Source organism: Oryx dammah, unplaced genomic scaffold (assembly GCF_014754425.2).
Source record: "Oryx dammah isolate SB20612 unplaced genomic scaffold, SCBI_Odam_1.1 HiC_scaffold_5, whole genome shotgun sequence".
In the NCBI taxonomy this organism is placed as follows: domain Eukaryota; kingdom Metazoa; phylum Chordata; class Mammalia; order Artiodactyla; family Bovidae; genus Oryx; species Oryx dammah.
Genome location: NW_024070189.1, coordinates 56,390,143 through 56,408,540, shown reverse-complemented (window position 1 = coordinate 56,408,540; position 18,398 = coordinate 56,390,143). Strand labels below are relative to the sequence as shown.

General features: G+C 45.8%; 1 protein-coding gene across 4 annotated transcripts in view; it reads right to left on the bottom strand.

The window, feature by feature from the left end:
* Window positions 1-18,398, bottom strand: part of FGF1 (fibroblast growth factor 1) — a 117,970-nt gene that overhangs the window by 95,220 nt on the left and 4,352 nt on the right. For 2 of the 4 annotated variants that reach the window (XM_040239827.1, XM_040239823.1), the window contains exon 2: window positions 8,395-8,540. The exons of 1 other annotated variant lie outside the window; for it this stretch is intronic. The gene's annotated coding sequence lies outside the window, so the exon portion shown is untranslated. The remainder of the gene's footprint in view (window positions 1-8,394; window positions 8,541-18,398) is intronic. One more of the 4 variants, XM_040239825.1, reaches the window with a different exon arrangement.

Here is an 18,398-nt window from a genome sequence, read left to right as displayed (position 1 = left end):
CAAAAATAGTCAGACACAACTTAGCAACTAAACAACAAAACAGTGGGGCCATGACAGACACCTAGAACATGCTGTTGGGACCATGGCTAGAACACTATTGGGGAAGAGGTCTGGAACTTTAATCCCTAATGGCGATGTACCCAACACTAAGTTTATGAGCTCAGGAAGCCTGCTGTCTTCCTTCGGGGCTGACCCACTGTTGAATCACGCCATCAACTTCTCTGCCCTTTGTTGAAATCAGAGTTTACCCTGCAGAGGATTGCCTCCTTCTCTGGCTTTCTGTGGCTCTCAGCAAAGGACCAAAATCCTCAACATGGCCACCATGGTTCAGCCTCTGGCCGTGCCTCTTCTTCCCTGCCTTCTAGCCGCACAGCCTCCCCTCCACTCCTTGGTGAAGGCACACTTCTCACACCATGTGATCTTCCCTCATGCTCTGCCTGTAATAGAGCAAGGACAGAGTACAGCCCTTAGCACACAGCCAACCCTCTGTGCTATTACCCTGTACCCTGTTACCAGGCAAGGGTTACCATGGGCCCATTGGTCCTGCCCAGCCATTGGTTGGCGGGGCAGTGCGCCCTTCCCCCAATCAACCAACTGGCAATAAGCAACCCTTAGTAGTCCTGTTCCGTCATTGGTTGGTACCGTGGTAGGCCCCGCCCACAAGTAACCAACTGTCAGTGAGCAGCCATTAGTGAAGCAATTCAGCCAGTAATGGTTGTCGTCAGGTGTAGATTGAGGTAAGAAGGGGATCTTGGCCTTCTCCCTGGGGCTCTTCAGTTCACCCAGCCTTGGTCCAGCAGGTGAGCTGGGGGCTCGGGGAATAGGCGAGGGGCTGGGTCCTCACCGGGGCCACCCATTAGCTGTGAGGCAGCCAACCGTGAGCCTGTCCCCCACCCCCACCTCTGTTAACGAATGGCTATGGCCGTCTGCGTGGGACGGTCTGTGGGTCTGCCCTCGCCCCCACCTCCCCGCACCTCGGTTACGGGCGGCCCGAGGAGCCTGAGGATCACTGTGTCCTGGGCACCTGGCTCCCTCAGCATTGATGGCTGGACAGGGTCTGGCGACCTGGCCCTGAGGGAGCTGCCAACTCAGTTCTGCCTCCTTTTAGCCAATATCTGGACCTTGGAGGAGGAGGAGGAAAGTTGGGACCTGGCCCTTGTCAGAACAGAGAATAATATTTATTTGTTAGAGATTTACAGGAACATGGTTACCCGACAATGACCTGACCTCCAGAACAAAGGATCTGACACGAAGGAATTTACAACAGCTAACCATGCCCCTCCTCCAACTTCCCTAGAAAATGGCTTTGCTGAAAGCTTTTGGGGAACTTGGGGTTTTAAATAAGGCATGAGCTACCCATGTCCTCGCAATAAACCTTTCTCTGTTCCAAACTCTGATGTTTTGGTATTGTTTGGCCTCATTGTGGTTCGGGCAGAGAAGGAAATGGCACCCCACTCCAGTACTCTTGCCTGGAGAATCCCATGGACACAGGAGCCTGGTAGGCTACAAGTCCATGGGGTCGCTAAGAGTCGGACACAACTGAGCAACTTCATTTTCCCTTTTCACTTTCATGCATTGGAGAAGGAAATGGCAACCCACTCCAATGTTCTTATCTGGAGAATCCCAGGGACAGAGGAGCCTGGTGGGCTGCCATCTATGGGGTCACACAGAGTCGGACACGACTGAAGCAACTTAGCAGCAGCAGCACCAATGGTTCGGGCACATGGACTTGCATTTTTGATAACATTCTCTCCACCTGAAACATTCAGCCTTCACCCATCTGACCCCTGCCCATCCTCCAGATCTCATCCCAAGAATCACCTTGTCACTGAAGCTTTTCCAGACACCCTGACTTGGTCCATTCTGTCCTATGCTTTCAGGGGGACTGCTCAGGAGAACTCGTGCAGGATGGATGTTGATGGCCCCACCTAGCCTCTTGCTTTCGTGCAGGTAGGAACTGTTGGTCCTAGGCTCTGCAGCCTGCTCCTGGCACACAGGAGGGCTCAAGAATGAACCTCCTGACCTGGACTGCTCAGGAGTGGACTCCAGGCTGCCCATCCTGGTCTGCACCCTCTCCTCTTTCTCTATGTCCTCCTGTCTTCTTTTTTTCTTTGCTTTTCCTTCCCTTTGTCCTCTCCATCTTTCCTATCCCTTCCTTCTTCCTTCCTTGGCCTCAGGCTTACCTGTGCTCCCCAGAACACTATGTAAGTCGACAGAAAAGCATGCAGAGTTAAAGAAATAGTTGCCACAACTTGGAAGGATGTGTTGGTCAACTAGATCACCCCAGACCCAGGGCTGCTGTAACAAGACTGTTACAGAGACTGGGTGGCTTAAACAACAGAAATTTCTTGTCTCACAGTTCTGAAGTCCAGAAGTCCAAATTCAAGGTATTCACAGGGTGGGTTTCTCCTGAGCGCTGTGAGGAAAGGATGTGGTCCAGCCTTTCTCTTGACACATAGATGGCTATCTTCTCCTTGCGTCTCGTCTGTCCTTTTCCCTCTGTGTGTGTCACTATGGCTTAATTTCCCCTTTTGGAAAGGAGACAAGTCATACTGGATCAGGATCCACCCTAATGACCTCATTTAAACTTGATGACCTCTGTCAAGACACTGTCTCCAAATAAGGTCACATTCTGAAATGTTAGGACTTCCACCTGCAAATGTGAGGGGGGGAACACAGTTCAACCCATAACTACTACCTTCCAACTACCCTTTGCCCCCACCCTTTTTGGCTTATTGAATGAGATAAAAATAGGGAACAACAAGGATACATCATCTTCTGAAGAAATTATGTGGGAGTCTCAGGATGGGGGAGGACAAGATAGGAATATGAAGAGGAGAAAGACACTGAAGGGTGAGAAAAAAGGGTTGAACTGGCAAAGAGCTGAAACTACCCTCACATATTTGTGAGAGGCTCCATGGCCATGCTATGGAAACCTGTGGGGCCTGGGATCCTATCCGAGATCTGCCACATACCAGCAGTGAGGTCTTTACCCTCACTTGTGAAATGCGATAATAACAGTACCTAACTTATGGGATGGTTGTGAAGGGCTTAGCACTGTGCCCAGCACCCGATAACTTAGTAGCAGTAGGTGGGCTGCTACACTGTTCCCACAGTGTAGGTTTAGCCGAAGTAAAACGGTGGTTCAGGAAGGCCAAGTCAAAAAAGAGGCTAATCGCCACTGATTCAGGCCACATGACTCTGTTCTCATTAAAAGCAATGAAGACAGGGAACCAGAGCAACTGAAGAAGCCCTGGGCTTCTTCAGCTGTGACCTGTCGACTGGAAGCATCAGAACCAGCTGGTCCCTACCCAGGAAATGCAGAATCCTGGGCCCCTCGTGAACCCAGCTACGTCAGTACTTGTGTGGGTAGTTCCCAGGAACCTGATGTTTTAACATTTTAAAATTAATTTCTGGCTGCTCCACGTCTTTGTTGCTTTGCATGGGCTTTCTCTAGTTACCGGGAGCGAGGGCTACTCTTGCTTGTGGTGCACAGGCTTCTCACTGAGGCGTCTCCTCTTGTTGCGGATCACAGGCTCTAGGTGCCTGAGCTTCAGTAGTTGTGGTGCACGGACTCAGTAGTTGTGGCTCACAGGCTTAGGTGCTCCACGGCCTGTGGTATCTTCCTGGGGCAGAGATCGAACCCATGTTTCCTGTGCTGGCAAGTGAATTCTTATCTGCTGCCCCACCAGAGAAGTCCAACAGGTTTTATTATTATTATTATTATTAATTATTTTTTAATATAGTTGATTTATCATGTGTTAATTTCTTCTGTACAGCAAAATGATTCAGTTATATGTGTATATACATTTTTAAAATAGTCTCTTCCATTATGGCTTATCACAGGGCGTTGAATAGAGTTCCCTGTGCTATATATATATATATATAGAGAGAGAGAGAGTAAGACCTTGTTGTTTATCCATTCTATCTATAATGGTTGGCATTCGCTAATCCCAATCTCCCATTCCATTCCTCCTCCCCCTTTCCTTTCAGTTCAGTTCAGTTGCTCAGTCGTGTCCGACTCTTTGCGACCCCATGGACTGCAGCACGCCAGGCCTCCCTGTGCATCACCAACTTCCAGAGTTTACTCAAACTCATGCCCATTGAGTCAGTGATGCCATCCAACCATCTCATCCTCTGTCATCCCCCTCTCCTCCTGCCTTCAATCTTTCCCAGCATCAGGGTCTTTTCCAATGAGTCAGTTCTTCACATCAGGTGGCCAAAGTATTGGAGTTTCAGCTTCAATGTTAGTTCTTCCAATGAATATTCAGGACTGATTTCCCTTAGGATGGACTGGTTGGATCTCCTTGCAGTCCAAGGGACTCTCAAGAGTCTTCTCCAACACCTCTGTTCCAAAAATATCAACTCTTCAGCACTCAGCTTCCCTTTAGCAACCAAAAATCTGTTCTCTATGAATCTGGTGTTTTCAACAAGCTCCCATGTGATTCTTTGGCACATTAAAGTTTGAAAATGCCTGGGCCAGACCACGGGTTCTGGAGCAGCAAGGGTGAGTCTTGTCCATCAGTAATCCCCACATGTATACAGCTCTGGTACAAGATAGGCATACCTTCCCATCACCAGCATTCCTTAAGTAAAGTCAGAGAGTGGGCTTGAGCAACTATGCAGAAGACAAATCTCTGTGTCATGTTTTGAACATTCAATTTAGAGAGATTACATTAGCAAATCAAGCTTTTTGCATCACTATAAACTTAACTGTGTCCAGATGCTAAGTTCTTTGTTGCCCATTCCTCCTCTCTTCATGGCTGGAGTCACCTAGTCTTCACCTTAGGCTTAGCTCAAGATGACCTCTGACCTTAGGCTGGAGGTTTGTCAAGAGCTGTGGCCCAGCACCCTTGCTGTGTCCTTGTCTCTGTTGTTAGGCACTATTTTCTCTTTTCTTGGTACCATCCTCTTGCAGGAAAGCCTGTGGCCCACCTTGTCCCCCAGGGCCTGCATTCATGTCTTGTTCCTAAACACCCAGTCCCAAGGTCATGAGTCCTCAAGGCTGAGATTCTGTCTCCAGTCCAATCCAGGGTCTTGCCATCTCTTGACAGAGCTTCCAAATCCTGGCCTACTTTCTAGGGCCTTCAAGAATCATCTTTTCCTAAAGTCCATCTGTCACCAAACTCTACCTGCCTCTCAGAACACCTCCAATGATCCCCCAAAATGGAGATGACACAGCAGTTAGGAGCACAGCCTAGGTGTAAGTTCGGCTCTGCCACTTTTTAACTGTGTGACCATAGGCAAATGGCCAAACCCACCAAGCTTAATTCCTGCAGCCATGAGAGCCCCACTTCACGGAGTTGTTACTAGAATCTGGCAAGGTCACATACAGAGTCAAGAATGGTGCCTGGCTCATGTAAAGGCTCAAGAAATCCTGGCCACCAGCACAGAAGCTCCTCTATTTTTTAAAAATTTATTTTAATTGGAGGCTAATTACTTTACAATATTGTAGTAGTTTTTGCCATACACTGACATGAATCAGCCATGGGTTTACATGTGTTCCCCATCCTGAACCCCTCTCCCACCTTCCTCCCCATCCCATCCCTCTGGGTCATCCCGGTACACCAGCCCTGAGTACCCTGTCTCATGCATCAAACCTGGACTGGCAATCTGGTTCACATATGATAATATACATGTTTCAATGCTATTCTCTCTATTCTAAAACCTCAGAAATGTAAGCAAAACACCACACCAAGCAAAAGTATCTCCCTGTTGCCCAGAAGGTGGCACTGATGGTCACACAGAGAGTCACTTGGACCTTGGAACAAATGGACTTGTGAGCAGCCTCTTCAGAACTCACCTTTCAGTAATAATAATAACAACAACAACAGATACTTAAATTTTGCTCACTATAAACCAGCCACTGAGATAAGAGCATTTACTCATTTGAGCCTTTCAATTATAAGGCTAGTACTTTATTCCCCCATTTTATAGATGAGAAGACTAAGGCACAAGGTCACAGGACTAGTAAGTGTCAGAGTCTGAATTTGACCCCTGGCTTCTTCCTACCTGCAGAGTCTATGTTCTTAACCACTGTTCTGCTGGCCTCTCTTCAGTTCAGGTCAGTTCAGTCACTCAGTCGTGTCCAACTCTTTGTGACCCCATGAATTGCAGCATGCCAGGCCTCCCTGTCCATCACCAATTCCCAGAGTTCACTGAAACTCATGTCCATCAAGTTGGTGATGCCATCCAGCCATCTCATCCTCTGTCGCCCCTTCTCCTCCTGCCCACAATCCCTCCCAGCATCAGTCTTTTCCAATGAGTCAACTCTTCGCATGAGGTGGCCAAAGTACCAGAGTTTCTGGCCTCTCTTAAGTGGTAACATTTAGGAATCAAGGTAATTACCCTCCCCCACTTCCCTCTTCTCCTGCTGTAGGCCAGATGCTTGTCTTTGTTCCTGTACCTCGGACTCCTTTACCTCCCAGGTGAGCTGGACATCCTGTCAGCCCAGGTTCATTCGCTCTTACCTGCCCACCCAGTTAAGTCCCTGCCTTTCTCTATGGTTGGATAGGCTGGATCCAGTCCCATGGGACACCTTGCCACAGTATTTGATGAACTTGATGTGTGATACTTTTCTTAAGGAAAAATAGTAATTCACCTGAACTTTATATGTCATGGATAGTTGTTAGATTTACCTAAAACAGGGTATGTCTATAGCCCGAATGGCTGCAGATTATTTTTCCAGTAGCTTAAATCAAGGAGTATTTCATTAGCCAAGCAGTGCCTATTTGATGACATGGAAGGGGGGTGCCTTCCCCTCTGCATGGCCCCTGACTGCTGGAAGCTGGCACAGTGGGGTGGCAGCTCCACAATTCTTAATCGTTTATTCAGGATCCACAGAATGCACATCAGCAGAGTGAGCAAACACATCTCTGTCCTGGCATCAGACATCCCTTCTCTGGATGTAGATGGAGCGTATAGGTGTTTGTCCACTGTCATGATGGAAATATCATCATCAGAGTTTGTGCTGCCTGCCTGTGAAATCAAGCCACTTAATCAACTGGATACTTCTTCCTTGAATCCTTCTTGGAAGCTGGCAAGGTGTATATGCATATGTGCACACCAGGTCTGGGAGGAAGTTTATAAGTAACTCAGTGTCTTCTCCCTTAATTATTTTGTGTTAACTTTGCTTTTGATATAACACTACATTTGTAAATCCTTTTCTTCATGCTAAAAAGGCAGCATCAATAGAAAACAGTTTCTCTGAGTTTACCCATTGCCCTTAGCAGCAGATCTGGCAAATTTGCCTTCAGATACATGATCTCAAAAGGGGAATTTCCTTGAGAGCCCTCAATGACCAACACAAAGAAAACAAAGGAAGTTTGTGACTGTGAATCACAGTCTCCACCAAAATCCACATTCATTCACCCAGACAGCCACTTTGCTAGACACCACTCAGCCAGCTGATTTCTCTCTAACCCTTTGCCACCACTGGGCTGGGTCACCCTCAGTCAGAACCCGGATGCTTGTGTCCGCCCACCGGTGTTCGTGGAGCTAAATCATGAACAATTGTGTCCCTAGAGCAAATGAAAGGGAGAGTACTAGTCACCACAGCAGGAAGGTGGGGGTGGATTTAAACAACTGGAGAGAGCACAGAGCGAGCTCTTGCACCTGATTAGATAGGTGTGTGCCCTCTCGAAAAATGGGTCCTTGATTTTTTTAGGTCTGGGTTTTTTGAATATTCTATCTAGAAGCCTTGCATACTTTCAGCATGTAATAGTGATGTGGGTGTGGATAGCATCAGTGCCAGAGAATGTGCCCAGTGGCTAGCCATTCCCGTTCCCTCTCTGCCGGTGCCTATCCGGAGGGGCACGGAGATGACAGTGTGATTTTCAGAGATTAGAAGGATGGTAGGAAGTAATCCAGGTGACCAGCGGGGCCATTGGAATCCCACCCTCTCAAGCATACTCAGATAATTGCATACTTCAGCCTAACATTTATATCAAGATGTTGACTAATTCTAAGGTGCCCACCCAGTAGACAGGGTTGCTAAGACGGCTGAATTTCCAGGCTACTTAAGAGGGTGAGTATGACAAGCAAAATAATGCTAGCCATGTTCAGTACAGCCCCAGAGTCCTGCCAAACCACAAAGGTTTTAGTGAATGAGAGCCTTCTGCTCCCTCTGGTCCTCATGGCCGGCAGTGGGGGATGAAGATACAGGAGGAAGCATGCTGCATGATTATCTCACAGGCTCTGCACTCCAGGTGCTATTTTTCACATGTCTGTGATGTTAGCCAGCCTTTCTTTTTTTCCCCAAGAAGCCTTATACTTGCACTCAGACAGACAGACAGACAGACAGACACACACACACACTATCTCTCTCTCTCTACCTCAGCACTGGATGTATATAACCTGCTCTCTGCTCCCAAGAGTAGAAACCCTGATTCCTACCTGAACAGCTCGCAGGCTGAGGGCTTTGTCGAAGGGAAAGAGGATCCTCTCAGTCTCATCCGCCCTGCGTTGTCACCGTCAGTGTGCTGCGACTGCTTCTCCAGCAGCCCCAGGCTGGCTCTCAGCACCTCCCGGTGACTGCGGCTCTGTGTAGGGAGAGGGGACGGGCCGGGGCATGTACATCAGGTTGCTGGTCCGCCTCCAAACACCGTACTCCAGAGCCGGCTCCCAGTCCTGCAGGGCTGTGTGGGAAGCAGGGAGGCAGGCAGGGGGCTGAGCGTGCAGCCTGTAGGTCTCTCTCCAGCCCCGTTTTGATCGGCAGAGGGGACCTGCCTTTAGACAGCTGCCTGCACCGACCCTGCCCACAGGGGTGCACACGGAGTACCCCTGTCCTTGGGCAGCCAACAGCAGGCCCAGGGACACAGAGCTTGTGGCCAGCGGGGAAGGGAGGCAGAGACAGCAGACAGTGGCGGCAGCTCTCCTCGGTGTTATTTTAACGTGGTTTGTCTTGGGGCAAATGGCTGCACTGAGTGGACTAGTAGCCCGTCTGGGCAGATTCCTGTTTATTTTGAGGCCTCAGTTGGCAGGGAAACAGCAGGTCATGGCTCAGAGACACTTCTCTGCAATCAGAAGACTGCTGGATGAAAAGGAATCCTTTTCTGTTCTGACTTCTGGCACCTCTGCACAGTGTGTAGATGTCTGTCTGTCTGTCTGTCTGTCTGTCTGTTCCTGTTTTGCAAAGCCACTTGAGGCAATGGCCATGCAGTTTGGAGCTGGGGAGGGGCTGCAGAGAGAATATTTCTGCCCTTTCTCATCAGTGGTCAAACCTGTCCCTGCTGAACTAAGCAAATCATCAGGTGGGGTTTCTTCAGTGGACCACGGGCATCATCTTTGTGCCCCTGACCAGGATGGGGTAAGGAAGAGGGGAAGCTGCTTGTACGAATGACTTTCGGCTGCAACATGAGGAATGAATTTGGACTGAAAGGCTATGGATCAGGAGGTATCTCTGAAGAGACCAAATGGAAACATGATTAATAGTTTCCTATAATTGACAAAGAGTCCTGTTCCTGATGCAGGCATTTGAGCCTGGGAGGTGTCACTGAGAAAGAGAGTGTGTGTGTATGTACGTACACGCATACAAGCCTGCCCACCTGGTGATTCAGATAGGAGGTACAGATTGACCTGTTGGAACTAGAAATATATTCGGTGGTTTCTCCCTCCTCTGGGAAGGTGGAGATGGAAAACTGTTCTCCAAAGTCATCAGGGAAACTTCATGTGCCTCTGAAGGAAGGAGCTCAGAAAAGCTCACCTCCTGTGACAAAGAATTAGAAGCACAGACAAACATAACTCTGATAATGGATGAAGCACAGCTCTGCTAAAAGGAACTTGAGAGGTACAGGAATAATTGATTTTTCTCAACTTTATTAACAGGAACCTCAATGAACTGTCAAAGGTCCTTTTAACAAAATTTAAAATTTGCTTTTAAAAAAATAGTAATCTTCTTAAACATCTGCACGATTCCAAAGGACCTACCAGATCATAGATGAAGATATTTTAGACAGTCATCTTCTTAATATTGGAGAATTGTTTTGCTGCTTCCAGAGTGCATGTGAGCTGTTTTTAGCCACATGGAATGATAGGTGGTAAAGTTAGGAAGCACCCTAAATCTTCCCTGCAAGCTCCTGTGATTATGGTGACAATCAAATGTGCCCAAATGTGTGACAACACCTCGAACACCAGTAATGCAAGTGTAAGTCATTATTTTAGTGCTGTTTCTTCATTACATCTAGTTGTCAGTAGCTATTAAGGAAAAAAAAGCCAAAAACACCACACAGCTCCTAGGCAGATACAGGCAAATGCAATCCCTAGCTACTGATATAAACCAATTAATTTACTACTATCAGGTATTGTTTGGCAGTGTTCCTGTCCAAATTCAGGGAAATCATGATTTCTCAGTTCCTTAAAGTACTTAACATAATTCTCAATACTAAATTTTTAATGTTTTAATTTAACATCTCTCAAGTTCCATATTTGTTTCAATTTCCATGTCAAGTGTGTAGATTTATCTTTTTAAAAAATTTATTAAAGTATAATTTACAATATTGTGTTAATTTCTGCTGTACAACAAAGTGATTCCATTTTATATACATATATACACACACATATACATATATATATTCTTTTTCATATTCCTTTCATTATGGCTTATCACAGGATATTGAATATAGTTCTTTGTGCCATACAATAGGACTTGTTGTTTATCCATTCTATATATAATAGCTTGCATCTGCTACAACTCCAACCTCCCACCCCATCCCTCTTCCACCTCCCCTTCCCCATAGCAACCACAAGCCTGTTCTCTATGTCTGTGAGTCTGTTTCTGTTAGATAGGTTCTGCTGCTGCTGCTGCTAAGTCACTTCAGTTGTGTCCGACTCTGTGCGACCCCATAGACGGCAGCCCACCAGGCTTCCCCGTCCCTGGGATTCTCCAGGCAAGAACACTGGAGTGGGTTGCCATTTCCTTCTCCAATGCATGAAAGTAAAAAGTGAAAGTGAAGTCACTCAGTCGTGTCTGACTCTTAGCGATCCCATGGACTGCAGCCCACCAGGCTCCTCTGTCCATGGGATTTTCCAGGCAAGAGTACTGGAGTGGGTGCCATTGCCTTCTCCAATAGATAGGTTCATTTGTGCCGTATTTTAGATTCCACGTATAAGTGGTATATGGTATTTGTCTTTCTCCTTCTGATTTATTCTACTTAGAATGATAATTTCTAGTTCCATCCATGTTGCTGCAAACAGCATTATTTCATTCTTTTTTATGGCTTTGTAATATTCCATTGTGTATATATACCACACTTAGATTTATCTTGTAAATAATATATATTCAGATGCTTGGAATCATGAGATATGAAATGTTAACGGTTCCTGGCCCTTCTGTTATTTAGCGTGGTAAAGAATGGGAGGTTTCTTAGTTTAAAAGTCTGGCCTCAGAATAGCCTCCTAGCTCTGGGCTAGGAAATAGACTATTTCCTAGCCTAAATAACAGCTGTCAAAGCCTCTTGTTAAGCATTCACAAGCCACTAGATCCTATAGAGAGTATGTAACAGAAACCATAGCTTCCTTCAAAGCTCTTAGACCTCTTTCAATGCCATTAAAACCATTTCAGGTTGTGAAGTAATTAAAACTTTATATGTGCACTTACTAGCATTACAGAGGGTAGGTCTGAGAAAAGCAGAAAATGACAGATTTGGAGGACCAACGGAAGTCCTAGTAGAAGTCTGGTAGGCTTATCCACAGAGGTGTGGCCTGGGCCAGAGTCAGCCATGTCTACAATGTTGTGGCTGGTACTGGAGCTGAGAGTTTCCCTTCCCCGACCTGAGAGATTGACTTACTACCAAGCACTTTAGCAGTTGCTATTACAGAAAGTGGTTCCAAACCTCTTCTAAGAGATTTAGAAGGACATGAAAAGTAAAATGTGGCATTTCTATAATTTTTTCTTATTCTGTGTTCAGCGCCTCTGAAAATCAGACATAAAACTATCACTTTTTAACTGCACCAACATGAAAGAGGAATCAGAGCGTGATAGATTCAACAGGACTCCAAATGTCCACAGGAAATAAATTTTCTTTCTCTCCTGCCATAACACATAAGCCCTGGCTTCTTGTCTTTGAGTCTTGAGGCTGATGTTCAATATTTGCTTTAAAGTTTCCCTGTCATTCATCCTGTTTACATGAACAATGCAGTTATATGAAACGCATACCAGACACTGCATTTTCTTTCTAATCTCGTTTGACCTTGTTTGGACTCAAAAAATCCTAATCAGCTGACAGGAGAAATCAGATGCTGCCTGCCTCTCTCTCCCTGCAGCAAAGTATTTCCTTCTGTTTATGCTCAATCATGCAATTAAATGAAGGGCACGCTGGCCTCCTGGTGAAGCAGCTGCCAAGATGACGGAGGGAAGCAATTTGACAAACAGGGCACAGGGAAACACAGCAGACATTCACAGGAAATTGTATTAGTTGCCCAAGGAGACCCAACAGACACAAACATAACCAGAGCTACAGGACAGAAACGGGGTCCAGAGGTTCTCAAGTGAGAAGGTGCCTTGCTCAAATCTCACTGTAACCCAAGAGCAGGAACTTGTCCCAGTTTATCGGCCTGGCTCAGCAACTACAGGAGAGGATGCTTGGAGAGGGTCACACCCATGAGAAGTAGGCTTTCTTTTTCTGATACTGGTATCCATTGCCTAATCAATGTTTTCCTCGATCTCAGCTTTTCAGTTTTATTTTAAAATATTTTATCTTTAAATAAAAGGAATGCTTTGTGCATATATAAAAAATGTACAGTATACAGAGAGGTACAAAATGACCCTCACTAATCCCCTTCTTCCCAAAGATAATCATTATTCACTTTTTTCCTGGATCCTTTGAGGGGAAAAAATGTCTTTATACACCTGAATGTGTTTGTTTAAAAGCAATTTACTAGGCAGAGTGTCCTGCATTGTTTGTTTTTCACCTAATTCTAGGTCTTTGCATATAGGTCTGGTCTATCCAGGCGCCAGTATTCCTTGCCTGGCTTGTTGCAGTCCCTCCTTGCTGACTTCCCTGCTTCTGCCCTTACCCTCTACAGTTCCAGAGGAATCCTGCTAAAAGGTAAATGGGATTGTGTTTCTATTTGAACATAACTGCCCAGTGCCTTTCTCTGGCACTAAGAACAAAAGCTAAGCTTGCTGTCAACCACTTGCATCCTCAGGTCCATCCCTGATACATTTCTCACTGTGCTCTAGCCTCCCTGCTCCTCATACAAGCCAAGTGTGGTCCTACCTCAGGGCCTTTACACTTCCTGTTCCCTCCACCTGAAGTGCATGGATTTCTTTTCTGCCCCTCGATTCTTTACATGGCTGTCTCTTCCTTATCATTCTGGTCTCACTTCAGAGCCTCCTCCCTGACCACCTGTTCTAAATTAGCCTCTCATAGATCTCTCTTTTTCTTCGTAGATCTTATTACTCTCTGAGAATTATCATGTTCAGTTATTTGTTGACTTATTTGTGTGTCCTCCTGACACACACACTAAAATGAAATGTCCATGAGAAGAGCCAGGGATTTTGTCTGTTCACCCTTATATTTCCAGTTCCTAGACCAAGAGTTCTCACATTTGAATGTGCATCACAGTCACAGATAACTGGGCCTCAACTCCAGAGTTTCTCTTCAGAAGGACTGGAGTGGGCCTGGGAATTTGCATATCTGACAAGCTCCAGGTGATCCTGAGGCTGCTGGCCCATGGGCCAGACTTTGAGAACCACGAGTCTGCACAGTGCCTGGTACACGGTGGGTGTTGCTTATACATTTATTATGTGAATACACAAGTCTGCACAGAAGGATCTGCTGCTTTCTTTGGAATGGCAGTTTTATTTTCAGTTTATCATTTATTTATATTTATTGGACTATAAACCTCCAATTCTTTGTGACAGGAGGGCTCCAAGTTCTGTCAGCTAAAGCGATGTATTAGCTCCATTCATTTGTCAGCAGATGATTAGAAACCTACAGTGTTACCGGCCCAGGGGAACCAACGAGAGACAGTCATCGTTCTTTGCCTTAGTAACGCCTCAAAGCCAAAGGTGGTGGGATTCTCGCTTGACATGTGACAGAGTACTTTCCCTGTGGGTAAGTACTCAGGCCTCCCCTGTATTTGTTTAACAACTATCCTGTTGACTTGGCTTAGGCCTCAGTGCATTGGAATATATACAACACACACACACATTTTCATATTGAATTTCAGGAAGTTACAAGATGCCTCAAATCTGTTTTAATCTAAAATTTAAAAACTCCTGATCTAATCATTGGCTATGTACTTGGCAGAACAAAAACAACCTGGATCCTCAGTTTGTTAAATTCCTGATGAATAAAAGTTTATTAAATGTAATCAGACAAACCTTAGAGGGCAACATTAGAGAAAAGCATTAGAGGAAATTATTAGGTAATAAGGTTTCCCATCTTAGGTTGGAGAATGCTTTTTGAAGCATATTTTGAAACCAAGAAGCAAAAATAGAGTAGTGAGATTGATTCCATAAAACTTAAAATGATCTTTACAAGAGGAGAATAAGATCCTTCAAGTCTAAATTCTGGGGAGAAATCTGTGCATCTTATGTTTTCCATCTATATTTTTTCCACTTGAATTGTCTGGGGGACCTATAGCCAAGCTCAGTGGGATGAGACATAAACTTATCAGAGCAGACAGGGTTAGACTACATCCTTCAACAAAGCCATTTTGTCACTTTGTTAATTATTTCATTAGCCATGGTTTGGGGTTTTTTTTGAGAGAGAGAGATTTTATTGAGATATAGTTCACATATCATGTAGTTCATCCATTTAAAGTGTGCAGTTAAGTGGTTTTAGCATATTCCCAAAGTGGTGCAACCATCTCCACTGTCTAATTTAGAACACTTTTGTCATCCCCCAAAGAAACCCTCATACCCATTAGCAGTCATTCGTCATCCCCTCCCCGGCTCCCGCCAGGCCCACACAACCACCAGCCTACTCTCTGTCTCTATAGATTTTCCTGTTCTTGCTATTTCGTATAAATGGGATCATATAGTATGGGTTTCTTTTCGTTAAAAAGCGTAACGTCTGTAAGGCTTATCTATATTGTAGCCTATTCATATTTATCAGAATGCCATTCCCTTTTATTGCTGAGTATTTCATGTGTATGGATATGTCCCATTTTATTGGTCCATCAAAGGGTATTTGGCTTGTTTCCTCTGTTTAGATATCATGAGTAATGGTGCTGTGAATGTGTGGTGTCCACATTTTCATGTGAACATGTTTTTATTTCTCTTGAGTCTAGCAATGGTTTTTCTCTTAAAGATTTACCCAAAACATTTTACTTAACTTAAATAATTCTTTTCGTTTTAGCTTTGTTCTATCATGATCACTTGGGGAAACAAGAAGGCTTGTATCCTAAGGACTTCTGAACTCCTCTGCCCTGAGTTTGAGCCCTCCTTGCTTCTGTGTAATTGGGGATGTGACTTCATCTCACTGAGCCTCACTTGTGAGGAAGCCAGCTCTCTGATCCTCTCAGGGATACTGTGAGGATTGATGACATAAACCCAGTAGGATCTGCTCTTGAGAAGACACTATCCCACAGGAGTCGGTTCCTGTGTATCAGAGAAACAAGATACCCTCAAGCCAGGCAGGGGCTCCCCAGCACCACAGGTGATGGCATCATCCAAGAGGCCAGTGGGTGAATGCAGAGGCAGAGATGGTATAAAAAAAATACTGTTTACTTGAGATTTGGGTTTCCTCTGCTATCTGAATTTGGTTGCATTCTAAATCCTTCAGACCACCCTCTGTAGGAGGCCCTGGCTTGGTCACCCTGCTCAGAAGGCAGGAGAAAGGTCAGGGCCATGCTCAGTGATGGGCAGCCAGATCAGCAAACAAATTCTAAAGCCCACCTTCCAGCTAACATTTTCCCAAAGACTACTCTAATTAAAGACCTCATTTAATCAAAAAGTACCTGGCTTTCTGCAGAGTCCCAGAAGTACCTCCTTTTGTAAAATTCCTGTACCCTTGACTTTCTTGTTGGCTCTGGGGTAGGACCCCTCACCCCTGGATACAGTCTAATAAAGACTCCCTTGTAGAGGCACTGGGCGCACAGGTGGCAGGAGAGGAGGCTAAAATATTTGAGCTTCTTCATGGTCTCTGACCAATCGCCCATGCCCTTCACTTTTTAAAATCAGGCAGCAGAAAGTGCTATTGATAAACAGGGTATTGATGAGTTTAATAGGAAAGACGATGGCAGGCTTGCTTGGGTTCTAACTTCCAGACCACCACTTACTAGCTGTCTGATCTAGGACAAGTGACTAAGTTCTCTGAGACTAAAGTAAATGTCTGGATAATATTGGCACTTACTCCACAGGGTCACTGTGGGGACTTACTGAGAAGATGCCCATAGGGTCTCTAGTCTATCAGAGCTCTGTCAATGTTTTTCATAGCTATGATATTACTTGCAAAATAAGAATTAAGGATCTCAAGTAATCTAGCCATCCTCTCTAAGCTATTTAGTGACAAAGTGAAAGTTGCTCAGTCTTGTCCAACTCTTTGCAACCCAATGGACTATACAGTCCATGGAATTCTCCAGGCCAGAATACTCAAGTGGGTAGCCTTTCTCTTCTGCAGATCTTCCCAACCCAGGGATCAAACCTAGGTCTCCCACTCTGCAGGTGGATTCTTTGCCCACTGAGCCACCAGGGAAGCCCCTCCAAGCTATTTAGGGAGGCTGTTTTTATTTTTATTTATCTTTACGAATTGGAAGCACCTAATATGTGTTAGCGGAGAAGGCAATGGCACCCCACTCTAGTACTCTTGCCTGGAGAATCCCATGGACGGAGGAGCCTGGTAGGCTGCAGTCCATGGCGTTGCTAAGAGTTGGACACGACTGAGCGACTTCACTGTCACTTTTCACGTTCATGCATTGGAGAAGGAAATGGCAACCCACTCCAGTGTTCTTGCCTGGAGAATCCCAGGGAAAGGGGAGCCTGGTGGGCTGCCATCTATGGGGTCGCACAGAGTCGGACACGACTGACGCGACTTAGCAGCAGCAGCAGCAGCAGCAGCAGCAGCAATATGTGTTAGACACAGCAGGTAGGGCTGGGGATAAAACTTAATTTCCCCCAGGAATATAGAATTCAAGTTGGGAGAGAAACTAAGATACATGCAGCTCTTAAAGAGCAGGTAAACAGTGATGGAATGCTGAGGGTCAGAGCTGCCCCAGCTTGGAGAGGAGAGGAGCAGAGAAGGTCAGATGGGCCAGATGAGGTGTCAGAGGGAAGGCACTGCAGAGGCCAGCCTTTGAGAGGCAAGATGGGTTCCCATCAGCAGGGCAGAGCAGAGGGAGGCAGAAGTGGACAAGGGTGGGTGAGGGGAAGGGGAGACCCCTGTGAGCACAGCCAGGTTGCGGGTCCAGTGGGTCGTCTGGGGACTGAGCCAGAGACAAGCCTTCCTATGTCTTTCCCACTCTCAGGAGTCTCTAGGGATGGCATACCATGGGATCTTTTAGTCACCTGTTCTATTAATTATCTTTTCTATGACACTTTCTGTCACTTATACATTTTTGTGAACTCTTAAGAGGGAGGAAAGAGGAGGGGCTATGTTGGAGGAGTTTTGGCTCTTAATCTGAATGGTCACCAAAAAAGCAGTACAAAGTGGTAACTGTTGACCCTAGTCGTCCTGCATCCAGACCCCTTCTTGTCTTTGGGGACCAGCCTTTCATTGCTTTCAGGTCATTTGGTTTTGGGTGGCAATGACTATACCCCTGTGGCACGGCTGGACACAGTTCCCACATTGGTTTAGTGAAATGAGATCCCAGCTAGAACTCTTGGGAAAGGACAGCACCCATTCTTATAGGGCAGCTGTTCCAGCAGGGTGTCAGCCCTGAGCTGCTAGCAGCCATCCTCTACTGTGATGGATGGGTCTTCCTGGAAATGGAATGATACAAGGATGCAAAGCAAGAAATGGAGAGAGACAGATTCAGGATACCATCGTCTGAACACCTGGATTCCACCAAATCAAAACCCTGGCCATTTCAGTTACATGAGGAAAACATTTCCACCCCCCGACCCATTCTTTTTTTTGTGTAAGTCTCTTCAAGTTGGATTTCAGCCTGTTGTCACTCAAAGAATTTTGATTTATTCAAGGATTTATCTTGTTCCCACCAGCATTTTGTTGGCTTACCCTTAGCATAGCATTCATAGTCAAGAGCTGTGACAAGGCGGAACAGTATGTGCATGCAAGCAATGGAGACATCTCTCTGTACCTCCAAACAGGCCCAGGTACATGTCACGTGCTTGGGAGGCAGAGGCATTAGGAAGAGAACACAAGACTCTGAAACAATGTCTTTATCTTCTTTTTCCCTTGACTCTGCTTACAGAGGAGTTCTCCCCTAAAACCCTTGCTTTTTTCCAAGAGAAGAATTTTTGGATCTGTTAAGTGTATTTTGCAGGGTTCCAA